Source organism: Bos indicus x Bos taurus, chromosome 13 (genome assembly GCF_003369695.1).
Source record: "Bos indicus x Bos taurus breed Angus x Brahman F1 hybrid chromosome 13, Bos_hybrid_MaternalHap_v2.0, whole genome shotgun sequence".
Classification (NCBI taxonomy): domain Eukaryota; kingdom Metazoa; phylum Chordata; class Mammalia; order Artiodactyla; family Bovidae; genus Bos; species Bos indicus x Bos taurus.
In genome coordinates this window covers 7,465,905-7,492,689 of record NC_040088.1, presented here as the reverse complement: position 1 = coordinate 7,492,689, position 26,785 = coordinate 7,465,905, and positions in this window count along the sequence as shown.

Genomic DNA, 26,785 nt, shown 5'->3' with positions numbered 1-26,785 from the left:
TGTTTGTGGAATGAATGAGTGATCTGTTTATTGTCCAGAGTCAAAGGAATGTAAAGCAAAAAGTTTGAATTCAAAAGTACCTTATTGGGGAAAAGACAGTATCTTCAGGACTGTGGTGCTGGGAAAGCTGGACTGTAGCGTGTAAATCAGGAAAGATGCTGGGTTGGTCAAAAACTTCATTTGTGTTTTCCCATAAAGTATTACTGAAACCTTGAAAGTACATGGGAACATAGGTGGGTGTGGTTCAGTTTGTTGAGTGGGCTTGATGATGTTATCAAGGACAAGGTTCCTTCCCATTTATTTGATTGTCTCCTGTGGTAGCAGTTAGTAGTAAAAGCTGACTTCCAACCCTGTGATCACAAGATGGCTGCCATAGCTCAACCTGTTTCGTGGTTCCTCAGTCATGTGCAGAGAGACTGTTCCTCTCCCAGATGCCCCAGAAAATCTAGCTTCTTGTGGGCTTAAGTTGAGCTGTGTGCCCAGCCTTGATCTGAGAATTTAGGCCAGGATATTGGCTTATGTGAATTAATTTGGGTGTATACTATATGCCCCCAAAGTGGGCATGCAGTCAGTTTTCCTTAAGATACATGCTCTGTGCAGGGGTAGTGTGGTGATTGGCCTGAAAATTAAAGCACTCTCCAAAGACAGTATGATCTATTTTCTATGATTAAATTTCACATTTATGTGAAAAATACTATGTATTTCCTCTGGTGGCGTATATGTCTAGGGAAATCTATATGAAGAATACTGGAAGGATCCACTGCAAACTTATATTAGTGCCTACTTCTGGGGAGAGGCCTCAGACTGCAAATTAGTAATCAAAGGCTATTTTGGATTTATCTAGATGGTTTAGTCGCTAAGTCGTGTCTGACTCTTGTGACCCTGTGGACTGTAGCCCACCAGGCTGCTCTGTCCATGGGATTTCCCAGGGAAGAATACTGGAGTAGGTTGCCATTTCCTTCTGCAGGGGATCTTCCTGACCCAGGGATCGAACCCGGGTCTCCTACACTGAATCTAAAAGACGGATCCTCATCCGAGGTGATTCTGCCCCTCCAGGGGACATTAGGCAGTGTCTCCAGATATTTTTGGTTGTCATGGTCAGGGGAGGGGTGCTTCTCGCATCTAGTGGGTAGAGGTCACCCACTGTTAACTGTCCTGCGCATCGCAGGACAGTTCCCACAGCAGAGGAGAGGTATTAGCCTAAAATGCCACTAGACCTGAGGTTGCAAAACCCTGATTTAGAACATTTTACTCTTTTTAAAAGCAATTTTATTTATTTATTTTTGGCTGTCCTGGGTCTTGGTTGATGTGTGGGCTACTCTCTAGCTGGCGCTCGGGCTTCTCACTGTGGTGGCTTCTCTCGTTGCGGAGCACTGGCTCTGGGGCACATGGACTTCAGCAGTTGTGGCTCCCGGGTTCCAGAACACAGGCTTGATCACTGTGCATGGGCTTAGTTCCTCCGCAGCATGTGGGATCTTCTCAGGTAGGGATCGAACCTGTGTCTACTGCATGGCCAGGTGGATTCTTTACCACTGAGCCACCAGGGAAGCCCCTACCTAGAACATTTTGCTTTTTATGAGGAAGTAAGATTCAATATTACTTGCATAGCTAAAAATTGATTTTTTAATAAAAGGTTGTTGTGGATACTGTGATTTGCTGTCCACTTTCCCGTTCAGGACTCGGGATGATTCACGTTTGTGTCCCTCTTTAGAAATCGCCCTTAGCTGGAGGAAGCTGCCTTGTCTAAGCTTAGGAGAACTCTCTAAGGGCAGCCTTAATCTTTGAGAAACCTCTGCGGCTTCAGACACTTGGGGTGATACTTCTTCGTGGTGGGAGTGCTGCCCTGTGTGTTAGAGGCTGTGTAGCAGCAGCCCTGCTCTCTACCCTCTAGAGGTCTCCCCTCCACTTCCAATAATCAAAAATGTCTCCAGACATTGCCAAGTGTCCCTGGGGTGGGGGGATTGGTCCCCTCCCTGCATCATGGACCACAGCTGTATCCAATGCCTGCTTGATGCAAGGGTCCAAAGGGCTGGCCCCCAGCCGCAATTCGGAACATCACTGAGGGTTATTCCAGCATTAGAACTCCTCATGGAGTTGGCCGAAGTCCCTGTAATTGTCTCGTAGCTCCATTTCTTCCTCTGCCCCATCCCGCTTCCCTCACCCCTTCATAGCTGTTTTTTCAGGAACATCCCCTGGTAAACGTTCCACCTGCTAATCGCCCTCTCAGGGACTGTTCCCTAGGGCAGCCCATCTGAGACCAAGATCAAGGCTCAGAGGGGTTCAGTGATTTACAGCAGATGGCACATTAGGAGCTGAGATGTGATGTGGAGCAAGGTTAGGAAGCTGGCTCCTGACTTCCAAAACGGTGCTCAGCATGAAACTTCCAGATCTTCTCCTCACTGGGGGTCTGCTGACACTACCTCTCAGTGAGCTCTGACTCTTCCACCCCCACGCCTACCCCTTCTCTCACCAGAGGGGCAGAAAAATGCATAGAACGTTAAACCTAATGGCATGAATTCAATTCCTCTCTTTCTAGTTCCTAAGCTATGTACCTTGTAGACGTGCCTGTCTGCAAATTCTTTTGACGAGTTGACAGGCAGCAAGTCCAAACGTGTAGACTTTTCAGCTACAAGTACTTCAGACTCGCTCACAAAGGCCTTCTGTTCAGAAAACTTCTGCCTTTAGGTAAAAATATGGAGGTAAAAGACGCCCATAAAGACCATGATTGGGAAAAAGTCATTTCCCCTTGTGATGGTCCTTTTTCAATGACAGAAGGTTAGTGGTCTGGTATGACAGTTTTTACTATACCAATGATAATAATAATGAATATTATAAAATAATAATAAGCACTAATAGAGCCATTCAGTTCAGTTCGGTCGTTCAGTCTTGTCCAACTCCTTGTGACCCCATGAACTGCAGCGCGCCAGGCCTCCCTGTCATCACCAACTCCCGGAGTCCACCCAAACCCATGTCCATTGAGTCAGTGATGCCATCCAACCATAGCATCCTCTGTCGTCCCCTTCTCCTCCTGCCCTCAATCTTTCCCACCATCAGGGTCTTTTCCAATGAGTTACTTCTTCACATCAGGTGGCCAAACTATTGGAGTTTCAGCTTCAACATCAGTCCTTCCAATGAACACCCAGGACTGATCTCCTTTAGGATGGACTGGTTGGATCTCCTTGCAGTCCAAGGGACTCTCAAGAGTCTTCTCCAACACCACAGTTCAAAAGGATCAATTCTTCGGCACTCAGCTTTCTTTATAGTCCAACTCTCACATCCATACATGACCACTGGAAAAACCACAGCCTTGACTAGATGGACCTTTGTTGACAAAGTAATTTCTCTGCTTTTTCATATGCTGTCTAGGTTGATCACAGCTTTCCTTCCAAGGAGTAAGCGTCTTTTAATTTCAGGGCTGCAACCACCATCTGCAGTGATTTTGGAGCCCAGAAAAATAAATTCAGCCACTGTTTCCATTGTTTCCCCATCTATTTGCCATGAAGTTATGGGACAGGATGCCATGATCTTAGTTTTCTGAATGTTGAGTTTTAAGCCAACTTTTTCACTCTCCTGTTTCACTTTCATCAAGAGGCTTTTTAGTTCCTCTTCCCTTTCTGCCATAAGGGTGGTGTCATCTGTATACCTGAGGTTATTGATATTTCTCCCGGCAATCTTGATTCCAGCTTGTGCTTCCTCCAGCCCAGCGTTTCTCATGATGTACTCTGCATATAAATTAAATAAGCAGGGTGACAATATACAGCCTTGACGTACTCCTTTTCCTATTTGGAACCAGTCTGTTGTTCCACGTCCCAGTTCTAACTGTTGCTCACTCACCTGCATACAGGTTTCTCAAGAGCCATTGCTCTATGCCAATTGCTACATGGTTTTTATATATAGTTATGAATTATATATTATTAGCATATGGTATCTTATATTAGTATGTATTTTATATGTATTGATAGCATCAGTCAGTTCAGTTCAGTCATTCAGTTGTGTCCGACTCTTTGCCACCCCATGGACTGCCGCACGCCAGGCTTCCCTGTCTATCACCAACTCCCGAAGCTTGCTCAAACTCATGTCCATTGAGCTATTTATATTATGTATAGTATATTGCATACCATGTATCTATGAGAGAAGTATTGTTATTTTGCTCACTTGTTGATGAGGATTCTGAGGCACAGAGAAGTTAACTGATTTCCTCAAAGTCACACAGCGAGTAGCGGGCACAGCCCATCCAGCCTGCATGACTGCTGGTAGTTTTCAGGATCTGCGGTTCCATGCTGGAGCATGTTTATACAATTGAATACATTTACTAGCTGCTTCTGCTAAGTTGCTTCAGTCGTGTCCGACTCTGTGGGACCCCAGAGACGGCAGCCCACCAGGCTCCCCCGTCCCTGGGATTCTCCAGGCAAGAACACTGGAGTGGGTTGCCATTTCCTTCTCCAATGCATGAAAGTGAAAAGTCAAAGTGAAGTCGCTTGGTCGTGTCTGACTCTTCACGACCCCATGGACTGCAGCCAACCAGGCTGAAGAGATGGAAAACTGTTTTCCTCCCTGCCATCTCTCATCCCTCCCAGTAAAAAATAATTGAACATAAAAAAATTAAATAGTCTTTATGTTAAGGAGGGATGTTTAAGCTTCCATCAAGGAGCATGTGTAAGTGCTAAACATGGACCTCTGTCATTATATCTTAAAAGGAAAATATAATTATGTATTTTTAAGTATTGGATCTGTGATGTATTTTTAAGTATTGGAACTGCAAAGTCTAATGTAATGCATGATTATGTTATTCAACTTTTGATCCTTGCAGTGTCCTACTTTTTTTTTTCCAGTTGTGCGTTGTATGTAAAAAGCAGGGGAGTTGATCAGTTACTCGGCAGTTCGAGCACTTTCTGCACTGGATCTCTCTGTGGGAGGGATGTAGTGAGGACCGGACTGACTGCGTGGCTCATCTTTTACTCAGAAACTCTGACTTGGGTTTTGTATTGGTCTGTTTGTGCTTCACCACTGGCAAACGGGATCTGATCAGACTGAACTTCCTGTAGAATAATTCACAGAAAGTTATTTATGGCTTCTTAATCTTTCCGATCTGAACTAGCAACTTAGGGTAAAGGAAGACTGTTGAGGAAGTCATGCATAGGATTAAAAAAAGAAAAAGGAAGAAGAAAGAAAAAAAGAAACGAAAAGGTCAGAATGATCACCATCCTAGGTGTCCATTAGAGGGGGAAACTGTTTGAAATCACAGGCTGAGCTATATACTGTATTTGTGTCTCATATGTTAAAATCTAACAGAGGACGGGGGAAAAAATCCCCAAAGCTTAATTCTAAGATTGAAAACTTCTGCCTTCCTTTTGAGACTTATTCAAGAAGCTTAGCTGAGTGGTTTGGAGTCAGATCACCTGGGTTGAAATTCTGCTTCTACCCCTTCCTAGTTGGAAATCTTTGTGCCTCAGTTTATCTTTGAAAGGTTAGCTGAATTAATACCTGTAGACAAGTGCCTGGCTCTAAGTAAACACTCATAAATATTATATAATAATAGTATGATTATAATAACAATAAGTAATAATAATATCAGCTGTTATTATTTTAGAAGGAAACTTTTTTCCCCTCACAGTCCAATTTAATTCATCAAATACTGGTTGTGTCCTTTCTAGACATCCAAACTTTGTGCTTGGAATCAGATCTGCTGGAGCTACCATCCATTTTTTAAATTTTATTTTGATTTTTTTTTTAAATTTTGGCTACGCCACACGGCTTGTGGGGATCTCAGTTCCTCGTCCAAGAATTGAATCTGGGGCCACAACAGTGAAGTGCTGATTCCTAGCCAGTAGACCACCAGGGAACTCCCTCAGAGCCACTGCTTTAGTTTTATTTGAGTTGTGTGTTGGGCTAGGAAAGAAAGTAGACTTGGAGGACTAAAGACTTCTAACTATCGAACGAATTAGATATCTAACTATCTAATAGTGATCTCTGATTAACATGGTTCATTTGTGATGTAAAACATGAGCAGATTGCAAATTTTACTGGGTTGAATATCATCCTTTGGAAATTCATGTCCAATACAAACGAATTTATTTACAAAACAGAAATAAACTCACAGTCAGAAAACAAACTTATGGCTACCAAAGGGAAAAGGTGGGGGAGGGATAAATTAGGAGCTTGGGATGAAAATATACACACAGCTATTTTTAAAACAGATAACCAACAAGGATGTACTGTATAGCACAGGGACCTATACTCAATATCTTGTAATAACCTATAATAGCAAAGCATTTAAAAGAGAATATATATTATATATATATATATGTCTGAATCACTTTGCTGTATACCTGAAACCAGCACAACATTGTAAATCAATGATAGTTCAATAAAAATTGTAAAAAATTCATGTCTATCAAGACCTTACTTGGAAATATGGTCTTTGTAGATGTCATCAAGTTAAAGGAGGTCATACTGGACTAGTGAAAGTGAAAGTCACTCAGTCACGTCTGACTCTTTGCAACCCCGTGGACTGTACAGTCCATGGAATTCTCCAGGCCAGAATACTGGAGTGGGTAGCCTATCCCTTCTCCAGCGGATCTTCCCGACCCAGGGATCGAACAGGGGTCTCCTGCATTGCAGGCGGATTCTTCACTAGCTGAGCGACCAGGGAAGCCCTAGGATGGGCCCTAAATACAATATGAATGGTGTGCTTATGAGAAGAAAGAAATTTGGACACAGGCACAGACACACAGGGGAGAAGCCCATGTGAAGACAGAGGCAAGGATTGGAGGGATGCATGTACAGGACGGAACAGCAGGAATGCCAGCCCAACCAGAAGCTGGAAGTGGCAAGGAAGGGTTCTCTGAAGGGAGTGCAGCCCTGCCAACACCTTGATTTTCCTCCTCTAGCCTCCAGAACTGTGAAAGAATGCATTTCCATTGTTTAAAACCATCAATGTTGCGGTAATTTGTCATTGCACACTCACAAGGAGAGAAATGGAAATTAAAATCACACTGACATGCCATTTTTAACCTGCCAGTTTGATAAAGATCAAAAAGTCTGATAACACACTTAGTTGGCAGATGCATTGGGAAATTTATTGCTGTCATGTATTGCTGATGGGAGCATGCGTATAAAGATCCACCTATAATCTCTTTGGAGATAATCTGGCAATTTCTATCACAGTTACAAATATACATACCTTTTGACCCAGCAATTCCACTTCTAAGATTTATCCTATGTATGAGAAATGTGCATGGAAAATTGTGCGTAGGCAGATTATGCATTGCAATATTATTTGTAGTCACAAAAGATTGGAGACTAAATGTTCATTGTCAAGTGATGTTTGAACTATAGAACACCTATACTAGCAGTCAGCAAACTCTTTCTGTAAAGGGCTGGAAAGTAAATATTCCAGGTGTTGCAGATCATGCGGTCTCTGTGGCAGCTGTTGTTCAAAAGAAGTCATACACTATACAAATGGCCATGGCTATGTTCCAATAAAACTTTATTTACAAAAAAACAGACAATGGCTAGATTTGGCCCATGGGACTTCGTTTGCCAGCCTTTGACTTATGCAATGTAATTATGAGCTGCAAATTAATGAGACAGCTTTCTATGTTTTGTTATGCAATGACTTGCAAGAATACGTGAAGAAAGGCAAGTTCAGAACAATATGGATTTGTAAAAAAAAAAACACCTGTATAGAAACAATGTCTTTATGTATTCATGGACAGTATAATGATCAACAAGATAGTTGACCCCAGCGCTTATTTCTGGTACAGGGAATTGTGTGGCTCAGGAATGCAGTTCGGGGAATATTTTTCTTTGTACCTTCTGAATTCTGACCCATGGTAAATTACCTATTCAGAAAGCTAAGTAAACATTTAAAATTTAAAAAGCAAATGGATTTCATTTACTACCACAAAGACATTCACTTCACACCCAGTGAGCTAAGAAGGGTTTTTATTTTTAAAAATAAAAAATAAAATTGATTTCTTTTAAATCAAAAGAAGGATAATTTTTAATACATGATATAAAATTCTAGTTTCGATGTTGATAAACTGAATTGAAAGTCAGCTACATTCATTCATTTATGTTTTGTCTGTGGCTGTTTGGGGCCTCTAGTGGCAGGGTTGAATCACTGAGGAAGAGGCCTAAAATATTTATTATCTGGCCCTTGATCTAAACAGTTTGCAGATCTCTGTTCTAAATTAAAGAACAAGACAATCTTTGGCAGGCTTCTAGAAATAGAATATTCTAACTGAATATTGAATGACCAGGGACTTCCTTGGTGGTCCAGTGGCTAAGAATTCTCCTTGTACTGCAGGGGATGGGGTTCAGTCCCTGGTCAGGGAACTAAGATCCTACATGCCTGGAGCAGCTAAGTCCGCGTGCCGCAACTAGAAAGTCAACTCTTCATTTCACCGATGAAGGATCCTGTATGATGCAAATAAGACCTGATGCAGTCAAATAAATTAAGATATACATATTGAGTGACCTGTCCTTTTTCTTTTTAAAAAAAAAACTAAATGGCTCATGAAGAACTCAAAAGGAAACTGGGAGTTTTCTGGCTTCTTCTTAGAGAATGCTAGAAAACCTGTAAACCCTGTAAACTTAAGACCTTTACCCGTCAACTTTGTAAATCAACTATACTCCAATAAAAATTAACTTAAAAAAAAAGACCTTTACCACCTGTCTGGATTGCCTTGTTCTCTAAGCTTGGAGAGGTCATCAGAGTCAGAAGAAGTATCCCAACCCCCAACCTTATCATACGAAAAATTCAAAGTATTTGAGGTTAACAAAAAGCCCCAGATGGCCTAGAACTTCTTTTAACCTTTATTAAGACTGAATCAAAGCTTTTGGTTTTTGTTGGTTTGATAGTAGGAAGAGTATTTTGTCCCCAACAAAACAAGTCTAAAAGTTTACCCACTCTGAAAGTTCAGTTCTTGGTTTATAAGTGAAAATTAACACATATAAAAAGTTAGGTAACAATAGGACAGTCAATAGCTGTGTGTTTCAGTCTTTTGGACACTGATCCCCTGTACAATATAAATTTTATACTATGATCCAGTATACACGTAAGTACCCGTATGCTGAAATAAAAGTTCTGATTTCAATGTATGTCATTTAGTGTGTTGTGATATCTTCTATTTAATTTCATTTTATTTCCTATTTCATTTTGGTCTAGTCTAGTTTGCTTGTAAATGAAGTATTAATCATAACTCGGAAAATTAATTTCAGAACCTACTAATGCATTATGAAATTCATGGATTGAGATGTGAGGCTTGAAAAACACTGGTCTCTACTCTTTAGGAACAGTAACGGTGTATGGAATTCCCTGGCGGTCCAATGGTTAGGACTTGGCACTTCCACTTCTGTGACCCTAGTTCAATCCCTGAGGGGTGAATTGAGAACCCCTACACCGGCAATATGGGGGAAAAAAAAAAGAATGGTTCAAGGAAATTGTTTAAGTGAAATATGATACAAGTGTACAGTGTAATTATATAATCATTAAAATAAGTGTGGATAAAGTCTGAGTCCTGATGCAGAAAGGGTCCCCCAAATATATTTTTGTATTTAAAAAACAGATTGTAAAATGCACAGTATTAGGTAGGACTGTTTTGGTTGCAGATAACAACAAACACCCACATTCATAGTCCAACTTCCCCTGGCTTCAGCAAAAAGGAAATTACTGACCTTGCTTGACTCTCAGCTCCTTCTCCTGGAGTCAAGCTATAGAATTGGAGGTGGGTGAGAGACACTTCCCAGGTGGGGCAGTGGTAAAGAATCCACCTGCCAGTGCAGGAGACACAGGAGAGCAGAGTTCAGTCCCTGGGTTGGGAGGACCCCCTGGAGAAGGAAATGGCAACCCACTTCTCTTACCTGGAAAAATCCAATGGACAGAGGAGCCTGGTGGGCTACAATCTATGCGGTTGCAAAGAGTTGGACACCACTGAACAACTAAAACAGCAACAAACATTTGCCCAAGTACAATCTTCTAGCCATTCCCACTTGCTACAATTTCTCAAAGATTACTAACAGCATTTCCTCGATCACATCTGCAAATTATTTCAGTCCTTTGGAATGTAATTCATCAGTTTAAAAACTTTTTGACAAGGTGAATACGGTAACAGAGTCCAAAAGTTGAGCGTTTTTCCGGGAGCCTTCTCAACCTCTCCCCTTCGTGTAAGATTCTCCTCTGATTACTTCTCCTTTAGTCTGTGTTTACATTTTGTGATTTCTTAAAAGTGGGTTCCTAGGCAACCAGCAGAGCTGGGGTCCTGGATGTGCACAGAGAACTAGGAACTGGGAAACTGGGCTCCTGGCATGACCTTGCCCAAGTTCACCACAGGACTATAGTAGATGTCTGTAGTTCGGTCCACCTAGCAACTCTTCCTCCTCCTTGTAGGAACTTCACTCCAGGGTTCCTCAGGGGAATTTCCCCTCCCCACTTAGTCACTGGTTCTGGTGGGGCTGACCCTGCCCCCCACCCCCTACCCCAACCAACCCTTGGGCTCCATGAATAAGCAAGTCACTCAGATCTGCCTGGTCCCCAGTATAGCTCTTCTCTGATCTCAGTGATTGGCTCAGAGATGAGCACGTGACCCAAAGCAGTCCAGTGAGAGTCAGTTTTGGGATGTTTACTAGAAGTCTTGGAGAAATGTGCTCTTTTTCTATCAAAGGATGATAGGATATAGGGTTGTACCTACTGTGGGCTTTGGTGGGGCACCATCCAAGGAAAGCTTATTGGAAATGAAGCCAAAGCAAAGGAAATGACCAAGAGATGAAGGGAGGATCGTGATCTTACTCTTTGAGCCTCTGGATCAGTCCATACCTGAAGCTGGAACTGTCGGTGTGATTGCAATCCAGTGGACCTGTGACTTCTCTTTTCGTAAGCTAATTTGATTTGGATTTCTGTTCCTTACTGTCAAGAATCCTGATTAATACAGTCCTTGGGTGAGTTACTTCATCTATCGTTGCCTTAGTTTTCTTATCTGAAAAAAAAGTACTGACAATGTGAAGTGAAGCAATTTATTGAAAAGCAACTGAGACAAATATAAAGGTTATACCAATTTCTGTTGTTGCCAAATAACATATGAGAATGCCTAGTTATTTCCCAACATCCATTTTTTGTTCCTTCATATTAACAGACCGCCAACTTCTAGTATAGCTTATTGTCACCTAGAATCACGGATAAATTTCCCAACTTCCCTTGCGGTTTGGTATAGTCACATGACTCAGTTCTGGCGAGTGAGATGTAAGTGGAAGCAGGTGGAGGCTTCCAGAAAGGAAAGGGTGTACCTGTCTCTCTCTCTCCTTGCTTCCTGCTGCAGGGATGCAGATAGGACAGATGGTGTTCCAGCCGCTATCCTGAGTCCTGTGGCTTTAAGAGTGGCAGGCTAGATGAAGCAGGCAAACGGAAAGAAACCAGGACCCTTGGGGAAACAGACTTAACATACCAGCCCCGGACAGCTGACCTACAGAGTTCTTCTACACGAGAGAAGGAATGAACGTCTGTCTCACTTACGCCACCAGTTCGTCATGCCTCTGTTATTTGTATCCAAGCCCCAGTTCAGTTGACAGTGCCATTTTCCCCACACCCTCAGCAAATTTAAAAAAATTTGGGGGGACTTCCCTGGTCCAGTGGTTAAGACTCTGCACTTCCAATGCAGGAAGTGTGGGTTCAATCCCTTGTTGGAAAACTAAGATCCCACAAGCTGCACAGCCAAAAAATAAAAAATAAATAAATTAATGTTAAAAACATTGTTTTCATTTTACCAATTAAAAATCGGTAAAAGTATTAAAAATTACAAATTATTATTAGTAAAAAAAATATTATTTAAGTTGTTAAACTCTTAGGGCTTCCCTAGTGGCTCAGTGGTAAAGAATCTCCCTGCCATGCAGGAGGCATGGGTTTCATCCCTGATCCGAGAAGATCCCACATGCCTGGGAGGCAACTAGATTGAGCCTGTGTTCTAGAGCCTGTGCTCCACAACAGGAGAAGCCGCCGCAACTGTAGAGTAGCCCTGGCTCCCACAAGTGGAGAAGAGCCCCAGCAGCAACGAAGACCCATCACAGCCACAAAATAAAATTAAAAAATAATTAAAATTAGTATTATTAAAAGTTTTTCATTTTACCAATCTGGTAGGTGAAAAGCAATGCCACTTTATAGCTTTAAATACATTTCTTGTAAGAGATGATCTTATTTTTATACGTTTATGAGCCATTTGCCTTTTATCTGTCTGTGAGCTGTTTTCATTTTTTTTTTTTTTTTTTGACTCTAATCTTAGGATGCCTCTTCCCTATGGTTGTAAAATAGTTACCAGCTGCTCCTGGCTTCTGTCTCATCCTCCCAACAACCTCAGCAGGGAGATACCACTTCGCTAGATGATCCAACAAAACTTTAGTGATTGTCAAGGGAATGAGAAGGCAAGGCACAGATGGGAGAAAACATTTGCAAATGACGTACCTGATGAAACACTGTTTTCCAAAATAGACAAAGAACTCTTAAAACTCCACAATAAGAAAGCCTACAATCCACAGAATGGGCAAAGGATCTGAACACATTCCTCATCAAAGAAGATAGTCAAATGGCAATGTCATCAGGGAAATGCAAACTCAAACTGTAAGTAAATATCATTACAGAGCTGTTAGAATGGCTAAAATCCAAATGACTGACAGCACCAAGTGCTGGCAAGACTGGGGATCGGCAGGAACTCTTGTTTGCTGCTGGTGGCAGTGCAAACATGGTACAGCCATTTACAAAAGTGTTTATTTCTATTTATTTATTCATTTGGCTGCTCTCGGTCTTAGTTGCGGCAGGCAGGATCTTTTAGTGGCAGCGTGTGGGCTCTAGTTCCCTGTCCAGGAATTGAACCCGGGCCCTCTGCATCGGGAGCGTAGAGTCTTAGCCACTGGACCACCAGGGAAGTCCCGGAATGGCCATTTGGAAGAGAGTTTGGCAATTTCTTATAAAATTAAACATGCTCTTACTGTATAATCCAGAAATTGTACTTTTTGGTATTTAGCCCAAATTAGTTAAAAACTTACATCTGCACAGAACCTGGGTCTCTGTTGCTACATGCGGACTTGTCTCTAGTTGTGGCAATCAGGGGCTTCTCTCTAGTTATGGGGCACAGGCTTCTCATTGTGGTGGCTTCTGTGTTGGGGCACGGGCTCTAGAGTGAGGGCTTCAGTAGTTGTAGCACAGGAGCTTAGCTGCTCCTTGGCACGTGGGATCTTCCCAGACCAAGGATTGAACCCGTGTCCCCTGCATTGCAAGGCAGATTGTTAACCACTGCACCATCAGGGAAGTTCAATAAATGTTTATAGGTGCCAAGCTTGGAAGCAAGCAAGATGTCCTTCGTTGAGTGAATAGATAAATAACCTGTGCCACCTTCATACAGCGCAAAATTACTTAGTGCTAAAATGAAATGAGTTGCCAAGTCACGGAAAGACGTCAATGCATATCAGTAAAGGCAAAGGACGGAGAAGGCAATGGCACCCCACTCCAGTACTCCTGCCTGGAAAATCCCATGGATGGAGGAGCCTGGAAGGGTGCAGTCCATGGGGTTGCTGAGGGTCGGACAGGACTGAACGACTTCACTTTCACTTTTCACTTTCACGCATTGGAGAAGGCAATGGCAACCCACTCCAGTGTTCTTGCCTGGAGAATCCCAGGGACGGGGGAGCCTGGTGGGCTGCCATCTATGGGGTCGCACAGAGTCGGACACGACTGAAGCGACTTAGCAGCAAGGGCAAAGGAACAGGCTCCGTACTGTGTGATTACAATTATAGGACATTCTGGAAACGGTGGAACTATGGAGAAACAACCAGTGGTTGAGGGATGAATAGGTGGAGCGTAGAGGATCTTTAGGGCAGTGAGACAGTCCTGTACCATGGACCCATGCCATTCTATATCTCAGGTGGCCCAGTGGTAAAGTGTCTGCCTGCCAATGCAGGAGGCACAAGCGACGAGAGTTTGATCCCGGGGTGGGGAAGATCCCCTGGAGTAGGAAATGGCAAAACCAATCCAATAATCTTGCCTGGAAAAGTCCACAGGCCGTGGAGTCTGGTGGGTTACAGTCCACAGGGTCGCAAAGAGTTGGACAGGACTGAGCGACGGAGCATGCACGGGCATAGAATATACACCAGTAAGACTGAACCCTGAGGTTAACTATGGACTTCGGGTGACAATGATGTGTCAGTGTGGGTTCACAGATTGTAGCCAACGTACCATCTGGTGGGGAATGCTGAGGGTAGAGAAGTGTGTGTGTATTAGGAGGGAGGGTATATGGGAACGCCCTGTACTTTCTATTCAATTAAAAAAATATATTTATTTTTATATATTGATTTGACTGCTCCAGGTCTTAGTCATGGCACCTAGGATCTTCAGTCTGTGGCAGCATGCAGAATGTTTAGTTGCGGCATGAGAACTCTTAGATGAGGCATGTGGGATCTAGTTTGAGGATCAGGAATCAAACCCGGGCCCCCTTTATTGGGAGCATGGAGTCTTAGCCACTGGACTGGTACAGAGTCCTTGTGAATCAGAAACTGCTCTTAAAAAAAAAAAAAAAAAAAAAAATTAAATCTATAAAAAAAAAACAAAGCAAAGCAGAGGGTTTGGGCCTGACTAGATGAACTTGGCTCACGTCTCTCTCTGATCCAGAGTGTGGCCGGGAAACTGAGCACGCAGGTTGAGGAAGCCCAGGTACATGGCCATCTCTGGAGGGAAATCAGTCCTCCAAAACCACATGGGAGAGGGATGGGGAGAGGTAGATGCCTAGAAAGAAAATAAAGTCTTGTTTCCTGAGAGGAGGAGAATGGATATTGGGAGTTGAAAACAGTGGATATTGACTTATTGACTATCCTTGACATTGAGGAGCCATCCGATCATCAGACAGAACAGAAAGTCCAGAGGCCTGGAGGTAATAAAAAAAGTCAGAGCTTTTGGGTATTTAATGAAGTCCCATTGAAGTTGACAACTTTGTTAATTTATTGAGCACCAAATATTGGTCAGAGAATATGCTTGAAGTTGTAGAGACTTTTGTGAATAATAACTCAGTGGACAAGTCCATTAATTTTCAAAGGCTTTCGTGTTTATTCAGTGAACATGTAGGAGACAGTTCCACCACTCCAAAATTAAATTACCCATGGCCTAATTAGAATATCCATAAACCTCCCAGATCATTACAATTTTAGAGAATTCCAGGGTTCAGAGGAAGCCAGAGCAGTCCCGTGACTCACCACAATCCCCACCCCCACCCCCAGGCTCCCAGGACACACAGCTAACTTTTGAACTTGACTGACTTATAATGACCACTTCAAGGAAAGAAAGTGCTCGCCAAGCGTTGCCCGTGGTTACTCTTGAGGACCCTGCCCCTAACTGTGTGCGTCAATCTGGAGATTGTGTAATTGTTCAAAAGAGTGAAATTCAAACCAGACGGTAATGAACTGTTTTCACGTAGCCTTCAGAAAGTTGTTTTTACATAGGCCTTTTGAGGCCAACAAAACCAACTTTTGACTATCATGCTTTGAAATGCAACACAAACCCCTTTTATTCTGAGATTTAGTCTCTGGATACTTTTGAAGTGATTTTGTTAGTTTTTTAGGTTTTGCTTCACTAAGTCCCGCATTATTCTGTCACCATCCGTGATAAAGAAGGCAACGACAATTCCTCTGCCTCCTCCACCCCAGATTGTTCCAGTTTCTTGGTTAAAGAGACATTTACCCAGAGGAGAGAAAGATGGGGCATATCATTAACCCTTTCAGTCCATCTGCGTTTATTAAACACTTAGTATGGACTTGATACATGAAAAAATCAAAGAAATGGACCCTACAGACCGTCCATAGAGGAATAAGACTCTCTCAGTGACAGGCTGTGTGATCTTCAGCTAGTTACTTCACATCTCTGAGCTTCTGTTTCCTGAATGTAAAATGAGGACATTTTATATTCCTATACAATATGTTATATTATATACTATGTTCCTAAGGGCCATGCCGGGCCTCCACTGCTGCACTTTCTCTAGCTGCAGTCTGAGGGCTTCTCATTGCGTTGGCTTCTCTTGTTGTGAAGCACGGGCTCTAGGTTGTCAGCTTCAATAGCTGTGGAGCATGGGCTTAGGTGCCCCAAAGCATGTGGAACCTTCCCTGACCAGGGATTGAACCTGTGTCCGTTGCATCGGCAGGTGGATTCTTAACCATTGGACCATCAGGTGGTTTACTTACTCATTTATTCAACAAACATAGTTGGAGCTTCTGCTCTGTGCCCCCATACTCTTTTAGGAAGTAGGGCCACACAGTAACCCTGCGAGTTATACAAGGATTTTGGTGCAGATGGAAGCCAGGCAGTAAACAGGAAGCCTTTGTACATGAGCATTTATGGTAAATTACCTACAGAAACCTCAGAAGAAAAAAACACGAGTCCGAAGGCCACTGTATTACTTATCTATTGCTATGGTACAAACTCAGAGAAGGCAATGGCACCCCACTCCAGTACTCTTGCCTGGAAACTCCCATGGACAGAGGAACCTAGCAGGCTGCAGTCCATGGGGTTGCGACAGGTCGGACACGGGACACGACTGAGCAACTTCACTTTCACTTTTCACTTTCATGCACTGGAGAAGGAAATGGCAACCCACTCCAGTGTTCTTGCTTGGAGAATCCCAGGGACGGGGGAGCCTGGTGGGCTGCCATCTATGGGATCACACAGAGTCAGACACGACTGAAGCGACTTAGCAGATTTAGCAGATGGTACAAACTGCCTCGAAATTTATGAGCTTAAAATAGTCAACATTTCTTGCACAGTTTCTGGGGCGGGGTCAGGAATCCAGGAGGGTTTAGCTGAGTGGTCAGGGTCTCCCCCTGGGGGCTGCAGTCACCTGAGGTTCAGTAGGACTGCAGGATGGGGCTCTAGCTCTTTTATGTGGTTGTTGGCAGAAGTATGGTCCCTCGCCTCACGGGCCTCTTCATAAGCCAGCTTCTGGCAGAGCAGCTGGCTGAGCAAGTGATTTAAGGAAGAGAAAGAGGGGACTCCCCTGGTGGGCTAGTGGTTAACAGTCTGCGCTTCCAGTGCAGGGGCCACCGGTTTGATCCCTGGTGGGAGAACTGAGATCCCACCTGCCACATAGAGTGGCCAAAAAAAAAAAAAAAAAAGAGAGAGAGAGCAACGGAGACAAACTTGGTGTCCTTACTTGGTATCTTTTGTAAGTTTATCTCCGAAGCGACAATGTATCATCATTCTGCCTGATTCTCTTGGTCTTACAGACCTGCCCATGGCTCTGTGTGTGTGGAAGTGGGGAGGCCTGCACAGAGCCGTGAGAGCCAGTGGAGCAAAGGATCACTAGGGGCCACTTTGGGGTTTGGCTACTAAAACCCCTCTCCCATAGGTTTTTTTTTTTTTGGTGATTTCTCATTTTAAGTCAGTATTCACCTTTACACTTAAATTTGTGTTCATCATTCTGTTCATTTGCTTGGTTCTATTTTTTTCTTTTTGCCCATACCTCACGGGATGTGGGTTCTTAGTTCCCCGACCAGGGATTGAACCTGTGCCCCCCAGCAGTGGAAGCATGAAGTTTTAACCACTGGACCTCCAGGGAAGTCCCATTTGCTAGTTTTTAAGGAAGGCTTCCTCAGATAGCGAAATCTTCAGGTCCCACTAAACCTGGGTCCATCTCTGGTCCCAAAATAAGTCTGCTGTTCGTGACACTAGGAGTGTTAGAGATTTTGCACGCAGGGTTGGAAGAAGATAGGACCCAGTCCAGGGAATTTGCTAGCTGAGGGCCTGCCCTGCCTGGGGGGATGGTGTAAGTATCAGCTCCTCCCTCACAGCCTTCACTCAACATTTCTTTAGAAGCTTAAACTGCTGGAATCAAACCAGAGGTTTCCAGGAGTGACAAAGAGATAAAGTTGTGTGTGTGCACTGTGGTGCTGTATTTGAACATTTTGACAGTGATCAGGTGAAACTTTGCCAGTGCTGATCCACTCTCCTGTAAGTGTTTGTGCCTGGCAGGGGGGCTGGCCCAGTGATTGGACACTCACTTTCAAGTTAATTGACTTGTTTGGTCTCCTTAAACCAAGCAAGTGATGAAATGCAGTTTTTTTTTTTTTCACTCTGTTTTCTTTCCTCATGCACCAAGAAAAACAAAGCTGGCTTTGAAACTCTAATGCATCTATTAATTTCTGAGGCTCCAGCTCTAAATTAGCAAAAACAAAACAAATAGACAAAAAAAACCTCCAGCTTTTTTGATCCTTGTTTGGGCCTCTGTGATCTGAGACGGACCTGGTTTCCCTGACCCCACACAAAGTAGATCGTGAATGATGTGTTGTGATTTGTTGTATAAAGGAAATGACCACCATATATTGAATATGCACTTTTTGTGTCACAGCTTCTGTATGTATTATCTTATTTGCCATTCATTTAACAGGCTAAGTTTAATGATCCCCATTTTGCAGATGAGGTTCAGAGAGGCTAGCTTGCTTACGTACAGTCACCCAGCAGAGAAACGACAGTTTGGGTATGAATGGAGGTGTGTCTGGCTTAGGAACTCATGTCTTTCTCCTATGAGGCCCTCCTCCTTCCTCTGATTAAGTCAGATTCCTCTACTATATGACTTGAAAGCACCCGGTAGCTTTGCTGCACACTACTTATTCAATTTCATGGTTATATTCCATTGTAACAGTTATCTATTGCTATGTAACAAAAAAACGATCCCAAAACGCAATTGCTTAAAACGTGTTTTTTTCTTATGAGTCTTTGGGTATGGTTCTTCTGGGTTTGCTGGGACAGCCAGATGCCTGGGTCTTTTTCACCTCAGGTCTTTCCTTCAGTGCTTTTGGTGACCTGGGGAACTTAGGGCAGAGTTCCAAGTGAGTGAAAATAGAAGCTGCAAGGCCTTTCAAGGTTTGAGCTCCAGAACTCGTACAGTAGCCCTTCTACTCATTATATTGATGGAAACGGGTTCCAATAAGCTTCACGTGGGTTTAAACCATGTCACAGTGTTTCTCCAGTGCCTGGAACAGAGCTGGTACACAGAATATTTGTTGACATAAATAAGATGATCACAATGTATTTTTCTCCTAGCACTGTGGAACTTAGAAGTTCCCTAAAATGGTGGTTATTCTTTTATAGCTTTCCCAGGGAACATAAGTAATATCGATGATTTTTACTGCTATCGGGACACCCGATTTCTACCGAATGGCACAGAATGATCTTCACTGTTCTTCCCAACCTGCCCCCAGTTCCCTGTTATCTGATACTTAGTATGCTAGCGATGCATTGCCAAATTAACAGAGGGGCAGTGGAAAATAAGAACGAAGAGTATGGCCATGGATTTCAAATCCTGGTCCTACCTCTTACTAGTTGTGGGGTCTTGGGCAAGTCATCCAAGCTCTCCATGCTTTTGTTTTCTCATCTTAAAATGGGCATAATACTAGATATACATCTGGAAATTGATGGAAGAATCAAGTGGGTTAATACTTGCATAAAGCAAGAAGGGTTGGCATTCTGTCACTATTATATAAGTGAAAGTTGCTCAGTCGTGTCTGACTCTTTGCGACCCCATAGACTATACAGTCCATGGAGTTCTCCAGGCCAGAATACTGGAGTGGGTAGCTGTTGCCTTCTCCAGCAGACCTTCCCGACCCAGGAGTTGAACCGGGGTCTCCTGCATGGCAGGCGGATTCTTTACCAGCTGAGCTATCAGGGAAGCCCAAGTATTCTTGCTTGGAGAATCCCATGGACCAGAGGAGCCTGGCAGGCTACAGTCTGTGGGGTCACAAGAGTTGGACTCGACTGAACGACTAAGCACAGCACAGCATTATGTAAGAGTTAACTGTTATTGTAAGTAACCTATAGGGCCTGACTTCAAGTTTCCAATGAGTCACTTTCTTAAGATACCACATGATCTTTTGAGAGCTGTTGTTCTCTGCCTTATCCAACAGTCTTCAGAGAATCAGGAAGCCATCAAGATGAGCTCTGAACAAGCGTGAGAGCAACCTTCGCCAGTTCACGGTTGGACAGCTTTAATGCACCAATTTCTAATTTCATTTATAGTGCTTAGATTTTTAACTGTAGTTTTCTATCCATATGAAGGAGGATGACTTTTAGAGAGAAGTCAGCTTTACAGGCTGACACAGAAAAATTCTATTGTAGCATGGTGCTTTCCTTTATTGTATTATTATGTTATATTGAAAAATTTCAGACGTGTTCAAAAGGAGAGAAAAGAATATAACCAAGCCCTGTATCCATCATCTATCTGATGATTTGAGAAGCACCTTGCTGAAGATATGGTGGTCTGTCTATAAAATGGTGTACAGCAGGCTTTAAAAAGAAAAAAAGTCTTCTGTTATGGAAAAGATGTCTAAGAAAATTAAGAAAAAAGTTACAAAACAGTCTACACACTGTATTTCCATTTGGTATAAAAACAATGTGTTTTATTGGCACATATTTGCAATATCGTCATTTATTCCCACAGAGCCTGAAAGAGTGGGCAGGATTACCAAGCAAATTTACGGCTACGCAAGCCACACGCACACATGCACACACACAAGTGCACACACACGTGGGGTAGCTGGGATCAGGGGATTGGGTCCCTCTTCTCTCTGCCCATCCCTGAATCCAGTTCGGGCCTGGATGGAGCTTGCAATCTTGGGGTTCTTGGGGATGTTGTGGTTTGAAATGGCAACACTCTAGAATGCATTTGGAGCTGTCTTAGCAGGAAGCTGGGACTTTTTTGGTGGCTCAGATGATAAAGAATCTGCTTGCAATGCAGGAGACCTGGGGTCAAGCTCTGGGTCAGGAAGATCCCCTGGAATGGCAACCCATTCCAATATTCTTGCCTGGGAAATCCCATCGACAGAGAATCCCATGGGCAGAGGAGCCTGGTGGGCTACAGACGATGGGATCCCAAAGAGCTGCTAACAATTTCACTTGCTTTAGCAGGAGGCTTCTTGGCTTTCTGAAGTTCTCAGAAGGGAGTGTTTTTGTAAGACACACACCTCTTTCTCATGTTAATGTCGGGAGCTTCCCTGGGCTCCACTTTCAGGTATTATCATTCTGGACTGAGATGGGGAGGGATGGAGGTGTGTATCACCCACCCCCCCACACCCCACCCCCCGCCCCGCTCTTTGGCCTCCTAGGGGCTCCCGAGATGCTGGAAGTTAACATTTTGGAGTGTTTGCCTTGAACTTGTGTTTGCAACCAGGCTGGGGGATGGGTGCTGTTCCTCTGCACAGCTTAAGGATGAGGAAGCTGCAGAGAGTTCAGAGACGTTCCCAAGGTCACACTGCTCTGTATGGGCTGCCTTTGAATCTCAGTCTCTTAACCGCTATTAGACCAGCTGACTAAACACAAAGAATGTTCTAGAAAGACAGCAGAGACTGAGTTCAAGGTGGTTCCCTCAGGGGATGGAGCCTGGGCAGGGGGAAAGGGTGAGGGGAAGGGTGCAAGAAGGCTTTTAGTGTCCACCTACTACTTTGGCCAGACAGGTGATAATAGCAGAGTTGTAGCTAAGATCAAAGCACAGATTCAGAGCCAAGTGACCCGAACTCACGTGGGGCTTGACCACTTGACTGGCTAATGACTTGAGCAAGTGACTGCCTTCCCCTGCAATTCAGTGTTTCCCTATTCACATGGAGATGATGATCAATGTCTGCTTTCCTGGGGTTGCTTGAGAACTAAATGAGTTAAAGTTTTTGTTTTTGGCTGTGCCCTGTGTGGCTTGCAGGATCTTAGTTCTCTTGACCAGGGCTCGAACCCATGCCCCTGGAGTGGAAGCTCAAAGTCTTAACTGCTGGACTGCCAGGAAAGCCCCTAAATGATTTAAGACAGTCCTAAAACGCTTACAACATCTACAAAACACTTAGAACGGTGCCCTGTCACATGGTAAACACTGAACAAATTTTAACTAGTGTTATTCTGAGCATTGGTATTTTTCCATGAATATGTATTACTTTTAAAATAATAAAAATAATAGACTAGTTCTTTTAAAAGGTCAATACAATGTCTAATAAAGTTAGACATATACCTACCTTGCTGCTAAGTCACTTCAGTCATGTCCGACTCTGTGCGACCCCATAGACGGCAGCCCACCAGGCTCCCCCGTCCCTGGGATTCTCCAGGCAAGAACACTGGAGTGGGTTGCCATTGCCTTCTCCAATGCATGAAAGTGAAAAGTGAAAGTGAAAAGTTCAGTTGTGTCCAACTCTTAGCGATCCCATGGACTGCAGCCTACCAGGCTCCTCCATCCATGGGATTTTCTAGGCAAGAGTACTGGAGTGGGGTGCCATTGCCCCGTAATTCTACTCTGGGGTTACGAGAAATATGTGCACATGACCACAAAAAAACTTGTTCAGGAATGTTCATTACAGCTTTTTCTCTTAATAGACCAAACTGGAAATGTCCACCAACAAGAGGACAGATAAGTAAATGGTGGTACAGTCAGAAAATGGAATGAAAAAGTGAAAGTGTTAGTTGCTCAGTTGTGTCCAACTCTTTGTGAGTCCATAGAGTGTAACCCACCAGGCTCCTCTGTCCATGGGGTTCTTCAGTCAAAAATACTGGAGTTGGGTAGCCATTCCCTTCTCCCGGGATTCCTGACCCAGGGATTGAACCCAGGTCTCCTGCATCACAGGCAGATTCCTTGCCGTCTGTGCCACCAGAAAATGGAATATTCAGCAATAAAAAGAAAGAAACAGTTAAAAAAGAAAGAAAGAAACTGTTGATACCTCCAGCAGTCAATATGATTGAATCTGAAAAACATTATTTGGGAGAAAGAGCCCAGATGCATAAGAGTTCATTCTGTATGATTCTATTTATATCAAATGTAAGAACAGGCCAAGCTAATGGTGATAGAGGTCAGAATGGGAGCTAACTGGTTTGGGGGAGGGGGAGAAGGCAACTTTCTAAGGACGGAAATGTTGTGTGCCCCAGAAGCCATTTTGGTTGTCACAACCAGCATTTGGTGGATAGAGGCCAGAGATGCTACAAACATCCTCCAGTGCTAAGGACAGTCCCCACCACAGAGAATTATCTGGCCCCATATTTTAATGAGAAACTTTGGTATAGGGTTTAAGTTGCTTAAGCATGTCCAAGGATTTCTGCGTTCTCATAGATACTTGCCGTTATTATAGGCAAAATCTGAGTAGCAGGGATGAGTAGTTACCCTTGGGATAGGATTGTTGCTGGAAAGAAGCTATTCAGCCAGGAACTTTTTCCAACCTCCTTTGCATCGAGGCACACCCAGACAATTCATTCTTGCAAATAGAAGGAGCAAAAGTAATGTATGTTAGCTCGAGGCGAGGCAGTCAAGAAACACGTACTCTTTCCGCACTCTTTTCCCTGCCCCCTCTGGATGTAGACAGTGATGAGAAACTGTCAGTCAACTGGCAACCCAGCACAGGATGGCCCCTGAACAGGAGATAAAAGTCTGTTATGCAAACCCTGGAACGTTGGGGTTTATTTGTTACGGTGGCTCATGTGATTCGAATAGAGTGTTCAACCAAAAATATAGTCTCCAAAGTGCAGATTTTCCAAGCTAATCTGTTAAGGAACAGTTAATCTCACTTGTAAATTCTCTGAGAGCAGAGATCATAGGATACACATTTTCTTAATCCCCCATAAGGCTAAGTACCGTGTATCTTTTTTCTTCTGAAGTCATATGGCTCAGTGGATTGGAAGAGATTTTAAGTATCCTTTTGTAACCTTTCCAAGACACATTTATTGGACCACAAAACACCAGCTCTCACACTCTCATCCCATGTCTTCTGGGGTAGTTACCTTACCTGATGCTCCAGACTTGGGTTCAGACTGACTGAAGTCAATCAATGTATTTTCATCTTCCAAAGAATTGATGTTTTTGAACTGTGGTGTTGGAGAAGACTCTTGAGAGTCCCTTGGACTGCAAGGAGATCCAACCAGTCCATTCTGAAGGAGATCAGCCCTGGGATTTCTTTGGAAGGAATGATGCTAAAGCTGCAACTCCAGTACTTTGGCCGCCTCATGTGAAAAGTTGACTCATTGGAAAAGACTCTGATGCTGGGAGGGATTGGGGGCAGGAGGAGAAGGGGACGACAGAGGATGAGATGGCTGGATGGCATCACTGACTCGATGGACGTGAGTCTCAGTGAACTCTGGGAGTTGGTGATGGACAGGGAGGCCTGGCGTGCTGTGATTCATGGGGTCGCAAAGAGTCGGACACGACTGAGAGACTGAACTGAACTGAACATCAGTCTTTGGGTCACAGATGGGCACATAACCAAGTCAGAGCCAACATGATATAGGATTGTAGCTGAGGCTCCTGCACGGAAACAATTCCTTCTCTTTCAAGAGAGAACCCTGGGGATTTCCCCAGTGGTCCAGTGGTTAAGAATCCACCTTCTAATGCAGAGTACGTGGGTTTGAGCCCTGCTTGGGAAACCTGGTGGCTCAGACAGTAAAGAATATGCCTGCAATGCAGAAGACTTGGGTTCAATTCCTGGGTCAGGAAGATCCCCTGGAGAAGGGAATGGCAACCCCCTCCAGGATTCTTGCCTGGGGAATTCCATGGATAGAGGAGCCTGGCGGGCTACAGTCAATGGGGGTGCAGAGTCGGACACAACTGAGTGACTTACACACACACCGGGGAACCAAGATCCCACATGCCTCAGGGAAGCTAAGCCTGTGAGCTTCAACACTGGAGCCCACACCTTCTTGGGTGGACCATGCTCCACAATAAGAGAAGCCCGCACACTGCAGTGAAGACCCAGCACAGCCAAAAAACAGAGAGAGAACCCTGAATATATTCTCTCTTTGCCCAATTGTTGCTGTAGGTTTGTGAGTCTTCCATGAAATCACTTTGCTGACAAGACAGCAATGCTTGGAGCTGACAAGGAGCCGCAGGTAGAGACGGTTCCCAGGGGCTCAAGCAGGGTCAGGACATACATTCTTTCTGCATTTCTTCTCTGCTTCACTCAGCATCTTAGCTTTGGTCACTTGTGGTGACAAAACGAAACCCACAGTTCAAAACATTCTAATCACAATGTCACATACCTCTGTTTACAAGAAAGACCTTTCCCAGGAGCACTCAGCAGATTTCTCCTCTTATTGGTCTAGAGGGTATCACGTGACTGTGCCCCACCAATCACTGCAAGGTGTCTGAGTCCCCATGATTGACTCTATCTCTCATGCCTCTCTTTTTCAGGTTGAGGCTGGGACCAGGACCCATCTTCCTGGAAATACATGGCCACCAGAAGAAAACCTGTTCACAACCAGAATTCCAATGTAAATAGCAAGAATTTTTTTTTTTTTTTTTTTGAGTAGGCAAATATAGTGTCTGCAATTATAAATATTTAATTATGGTTATTTGTGCATAGCTATATCAGTCAATTGGCTTCCGACATGGCTCAGTGGTAAAGAATCTACCTGCCAATGCAGGAGATGCAAGAGACTCGGGTTCGATTCCTCGGTCAGGAAGATCCCCTGGAGTAGGAAATGGCAACCCACTCTAGTATTCTTGTCTGGAAAATTCCAAGGACAGAGGAGCCTTGTGGGCTACAGTCCCTGAGGTCCCAAAGAGTCAGACACAACTGAGTGATTGAGCACCCATGCATATTGGTCAATTCCAAAAAATAGAAAACTTTCACAAAAGAACAAAAAAAGGAGAAATTGATGGGCTTGCACAATTCAAAAGTTCAAGGGCTTCAGCTTCAGATATGGCTGGATCCAGGAAATGATGTCCTGAATACATGTTCTTACTTTTCATCTCTTGTTCTGTTTGCCCTTTATTCTTGGGCAAAAGTTCACTAAGAGATGGCCCCAGAAGTAATAAGCTTACTCCTTACTTAGCAACTCTTAGGCAGTTGTTTTAACAAAAGTTTAAGAATTGGCTTGGATCACAACTCTGTCCTTGGCCACGGTCTCACTGGCCAAGCATAAATCCTGTGTTCACCTCTTGAGCATGAGGTCATCACTATCTCAAAACAGATTCATAATGTGGGAAAAGAAGCCAAAAGGCTACTAAACTGGACTTGGAGTGACTGGATGACCCTGAGGGCACCTCCCGGTCCCAGCATGCTTTGTCCAAGGCAGAGGATTCTGGAGCTTCTCAGACTTTCTTGGTTTCCTTCACTGATTCCTCCCTGAGACTGAGACTTGGTCTCTCTTTCTCTGTACTTAGCCTCTTAGGCCACTGCTTCCCAAAGCCTACATCTGGGGTAGGGAGGAGGGGTGGGGGTCTTTCTAAAATTCAGATTCTGATTCAGCATCTCTGAGTTGGAACCCGAGATGCTAGGTTTCCATGAACCTCACTTTGAGTAGCAAAGGATTACAGTGCTTCCTGGATTTGCTCTCAGCTTCCGAAGGAAGCCACAATTGGCTTAGGAAGAGAATTAGATCATATGAACTTTCCTTTTTAAAGAAATGTAAATTAAAAGGTGAATCAACTTAAAGAAAAAAAATAACTATTAAGGAATAAAAAAGTGATTTGTGGCCACGGCAAGATTCCTAAAGGCATTACACGACCGACTGATATCTGCGGAACTCTGCTAGAGCCAAGCTCTCTTTTGGACTTTGAACCGAGCTGGACAAAGATTCCTTGCATGAAAGCTGGTGCTACAGAAATCTTTCAAAGACAGACAGTTGCTGCTTCCTCCAGGTTGGGCTTCAAAGTCCAAACAGCCTTTATTCACAGCCTCTTTAAAACCTGGGGGCAATTTTTGTTTTCCTCCAAATAAGACCTTAATATTTGGGAGAGGAGAAGGCATTTTGTATACTAACTGCCAGTTGCAAGAACCAAGCGGCCAAGGCATCTGGCTTTTAAAGTCT